The sequence below is a fragment of the Malurus melanocephalus genome, unplaced genomic scaffold, assembly GCF_030028575.1.
Source record: "Malurus melanocephalus ecotype Western Australia unplaced genomic scaffold, MMel_1.1 scaffold_143, whole genome shotgun sequence".
In the NCBI taxonomy this organism is placed as follows: domain Eukaryota; kingdom Metazoa; phylum Chordata; class Aves; order Passeriformes; family Maluridae; genus Malurus; species Malurus melanocephalus.
The window spans coordinates 1,335,391-1,340,387 of record NW_026623375.1 but is presented as its reverse complement, the minus strand read 5'-3'; positions in this window follow the sequence as shown (position 1 = coordinate 1,340,387).

The following is a 4,997-nucleotide window of genomic DNA, read 5'->3' as shown; positions in this document are numbered from 1 at the left end:
GACTGGGAGCTGCAGGGACCAGGAGGTGACAGTACCTCTGCTCCAAAGTGACAAGGTGACAAATGGCAGTGGGACCCTGGCACAGGTGTCCCCAGCCCAGCAGCCTGGGACTGTTCCTGGCAGCCCAAGTGGAAATGCTGGGTCAGGACCTCCTGTGGGCTCCACACTCAGCCCCATGAATGTCCTTTAGGTGTCCCCAGGCCCTGGCAGCCTGCAGGTGCCACCCCCATGTTGACTGTACACAGAGCTGTAATTGGGGAGTGCCCGCTCTGCTTTGGGGCAGCGCAGCTGTCATGGGCACGTGTCACCGGGAGCACGGGGACCTGTGCCACCAAAACCAGAGTTACATGTGCCACCGGGAACGGAGGGCACCTGTGCCACCAGGAGCAGAGGGAACCTGTGTCAGTGGGAACAGAGGGGACATGTGCCACCAAAACCAGACTTACATGTGCCACTGGGAACAGAGGGGACCTGTGTCAGTGAGAACAGAGGGGACCTGTGCCATTGGGAATGGGGGGTACCTGTATCACTGGGAGCACAGGGGGTACCTGTGCCACCATGAACAGTGGGCACCTGTGTCACCGGGAACAGAGGGAACCTGTGCCACCAAAACCAGACTTACATGTGCCACTGGGAACAGAGGGGACCTGTGCCACTGGAAGCAGGGGTGACCTGTGCCACCAGGAACAGAGGGGTCCTGTGCCACCAGGAGCAGATGGTACCTGTGGGGATGGACACCTCCAGGCCTGGTTGCCCCTGGAGATGGGTGCTGCTGAGGATGAGTGCTCACAGGGACAGAGGGCCCCAGAGCCAGTGCTGCTCTTACATCCCTGTCCTGTGACAGACATGGTAACACCATCAGCAGCCCCAGCTCTGGGAATGAGCTGTGCCAGCACCAGCCTCCTCAGGATCAAGCCCCTCTGCAGCTGCATTATCCGTGGGGTTTTCCAGCAGAGATATCCCAGCTCTTGCAGAGAAAGGTGTGGTTCTGCCTGGCAGAGGCAGCGGGTACCGCTCCCACGGGGACACTGTGGGCGCAGAGCAGGGTGGCTCTGAAATTCCAGCATCCCTGGAATTCCCACGCGGAATGCTCAGGTGTGGCCAGCRCTGCTGGGACCGTGGCCAGCTCCACGCCCGCATGGCACCGGCAGCACCGGCCCCTCCGGCTCGGCTCCCGCAGCTCTGCCACCTCCCGCAGTCAATAAAGGCTCTGCCACCTTGTGCAAGACGGATCTCCCGGCTCTCAGCAGCACAGCTGAACTTTCTGGACTTTCACAACCCACAAAACCTGTAATTAATCCTCCTAATGATCAGTTCTCCTTCCATCCCCATCAATCTAACCTGGGAAATGTTTACAGCTCAATAGTGCCACACACAGAGGYGCAGGGAAAATGAGATGGTGTTTTTTATGAGCTCTCCTCTCATTCCTGGTTCCTCCGGCAGCACAAATAAATCATCCCCTTTGAAACCATCCCCTGGGATCAGCCAGGCCCAGCAGCCCCACGCTGAATGATGGTGAAACAAGGCAGGAATGAGCTCGGCGTGTCCAAGCTGGCAGGAAAGCGCAGGGCTCCGTTTATTCCCAGTTGGAGCTGATCACTGCAGTGGGAATGGCTCTGCACTCCCAGCAGGGATCACCCAGCACGAGGGGCACCCCTGAGCCTGGGCACAGCTCCCTCCATGCCCAGCACAAGGTGCTGGGGGTGGCCAAACTGCCCTGGGAAGCAGAGCCTGGCTGTGCCCAGCCCGGTGAGCTCCAGCTGTGGGGTGGAAAGATGGCTGTGGGACGGAATGTGGATGAACAGCAGTGCTGACAGCGAGGAGGACGCTGAGCGGGAGGAAGAGAATCTCCCTGCCAGCTGCTGTCATGGCTGGGAGGGAACCAGCATCTCAGGAAAGCCAGGAGTGGTGTCCAGCAGAGCTCCGAGCAGGGCGAGCTCAGGGAGTGACCAACACCTCGGGAGAGGGATGGGCTGAGCGGGGACAAAGGGAAACCACCAGATCTGTGCAAAACTGTCCAACATGGAGCCACGAGTGAGACACAGGCTCTTGGCATCTTAGAAACGTGTGTCCTACAGCAGAAGAGACCYAAAAGCACAGGGAAATCGGGGAAAACCTCCCATTCTTTAGGAAGCTCTGGCAACTCCATCWCTTCAAAATGCTCCTCACCCTTCCCTCAGGAACAGGCCAGGCTGGGCAGGCTCAGGGGATCAGCTGAGGACATCCCAGTTTCTGAATAAAGATGGATTTTGTGGGCTTCCAAAATCCCCACCTGGACCTGCCAGGGAGCCTGAAGGGCGACTCTGATTTCCATACCTGGGAAAGTCTTCCCAGCACCTGCATTTTGGATTAGTGTTGCAACAGGATCAAACCTAAAGCAGGACACAGGTGGAATTCTCTGTCRCTGCTTGACCGAGTGCAGGGTGGGAATTGGAAGCAGATGTTGACTGGAAAAGAGCTCCAAACCCTTCCAAGCCGGTGAGCTCACAGGTCCCTGGACTGTCTTTGCTTCCAGGCAGGCACAATCCAGACTTAAATATCTGCCCAAATCAAAACACACAGAAATTTAAATGGAAAAATGCTGCCTGAGCAGGATCTGCTGGATTTACCCAAGGCTCTGCCATTCCAGGCTGCAGGAACCTCTCTGTGCTCTCTAATTTATTTTTTTTCAACGAGGCTTGGGAGGGATGGGAAAAAGCAGGATGGAAAGAACCAAAGGAATTTTGTACTGTGTGAGGATGCACCTTTTCAGAATGTGTTTTCATGTTCTTTCCAGCTCYTTCTCCATCAGCTGCAGTGAAAAAATGCAGCATTTCCCTGTGACCCATGTCCGTACCAAAGGATTCACCAAGCTGAGTGTTCCAGGACTGGCAGAACAGCCCGGAGCTGTGCACCAGAGGCACAACCAGAGCCCCCAAAATGGAGGGATCACAAAATAAATGTCCCATTTCAGGCTCACAAGGTGCTCAGGCAAAGATCCAGTGCTGAGTCAGGGCTCTACCAAGTCCCCTATGATCTCTACAATAAACAGATTTTTTTGGGGGAAAAATGCCTTTTAAAAACACTGAGGTCAAAAAAATCAATAAACCCGGGTCACGCTTGAGAAAATGTTTATGCTTAAAAAAGAGCATTTTAAAAAGAATTCAAACARCTGTTTTMCCYCTTTTTGAAATATTTCCTGYCYTTTATACWTTTTTTTTTTAATTTGCATGTTCCCAATGTTTTTAAAAAGACATTCAAAGGTGTTAAAACATTCACTCTGACCACCCAAAAGATTTTCTACCCACCGTGTTTTTATTGCGCTGAATCAAAAGAAAAACTTTTTGGTTCAAATAAACTTGAAACAATTCCTTCTCCTCCCCGCCTCCCTCCAGTTTTTTGGTTTAGCCAGTGAGTGGAAAAATCAATTATTCGCACTCCTCTAGCCCGATAAAAAGCTTCAGGACTCCACAAAGAGGCTCAAGGGAGCACTTGTGCTTTACAGCAAATAAAATGGTCTCCGAGTTTCTCAGCTCTCCTCCCTGATCACCCAGGATTCTGTGCTGAGATTGGCACTTCTGGGGTGACACGGGGAGTGGAGGGGACTTGGTGGGACCAAAACATTTTCACTGGTGGAACTAAAATACCCTCCTTTGGGGGGACATCGCATCCTCGTGGGTGGACATCACATCCTCCTTTGGTGGGACATCATATCCTCCTTTGGGGGGGCATCACCTCCTCCTGGGGGGATAAAGCATCCTCCTGGGGTGCATCGCATCCTCCTGGGGGACATCACATCCTCCTGGGGGGCCAAAACATCCTCCTTTGGTGGGACATCATATCCTCCTTTGGGGGGACATCACTTCTTCCTGGGGGGATAAAGCATCCTCCTGGGGTGCATCGCATCCTCCTGGGGGACATCACATCCTCCTGGGGGTATAAAGCATCCTCCTTTGGGGGGACATCGCATCCTCCTGGGGGGACAAAAGCATCCTCCTTTGGTGGGACATCACCTCCTCCTGGGGAACATTAAATCCTCCTTTGGTGGGACATCACCTCCTCCTGGGGGACATCACATCTTCCCTGGTGAGACCTCAAGGCTACAAAGCGTGTCTGGAGCCAGGGGCTGAGCCTGTTTCCACAGTGACAGACACCCGAAGGGACAGCACCCAGTGTCCCCCACCCAGCCCCTGGTCTGCAGCTCCTAAAGAGCCATGCTGCATACAGGGAATGAGCTTGGAAGAACTGTAATAGAGAAATAATGCCATGATTTTCCAGGATACGCTCTCCAAGCATCTTTTTGGTTTGAGGGTTTTTAGGAGTGAATTTATGTAAAACTGCAGCGGAAGTAGGTTTTTTTAAGCAACCTACACATTAAAAGTAAATCAATATTAATTTCTGGAGCCTTTTATTTCCAGCCTCCAGCTGGCTGCTGCGTTTGCTTCAGCACTGTAAAATCTGKTAGGAAAGGAGAAACACTGCAGAGGAAGGCCTGCGAACCTGTGACAAAGGAATGTGACACGCAATGCCATCACTGTGACAGCTGCTCTGGGTCATGTCCTTCTTGTAAAAGGTTTCAAGGAAATGAAGACAAGGAATGCAAAAAGGTGAAGATGGGGATCTCTGTGTTTCATTAAACAAACTCAGTCCAGGCGAAACCTGGATGGCCTCTCCAAAGGTCAGYMGGGATGGAGAGRGARCCKTTCYACACCAGGAGTCAYGGAATCCKGGAATGGTTTGGATTGGAAGGGAACTCACAGCCCATCCAATTCCAACCCCCTGCCAYGGGCAGGGACACCTCCCACCATCCCAGGGTGCTCYAAGCCCYGTCCAGCCTGGCCTTGGACACTTCCAGGGATCCAGGGGCAGCCACAGCTGCTCTGGGCACCCTGTGCCACAGGGATCCAACCAGATGGCTGCTGCTGGAAGGGGTTTGGCCCCGGGGCTCCATCAGCTGCTGCTGCCGGCGTCAGTCCCTGTTCCGGTGCCGATGCCGGTGCGGGTCCCGGTGCCGGTGC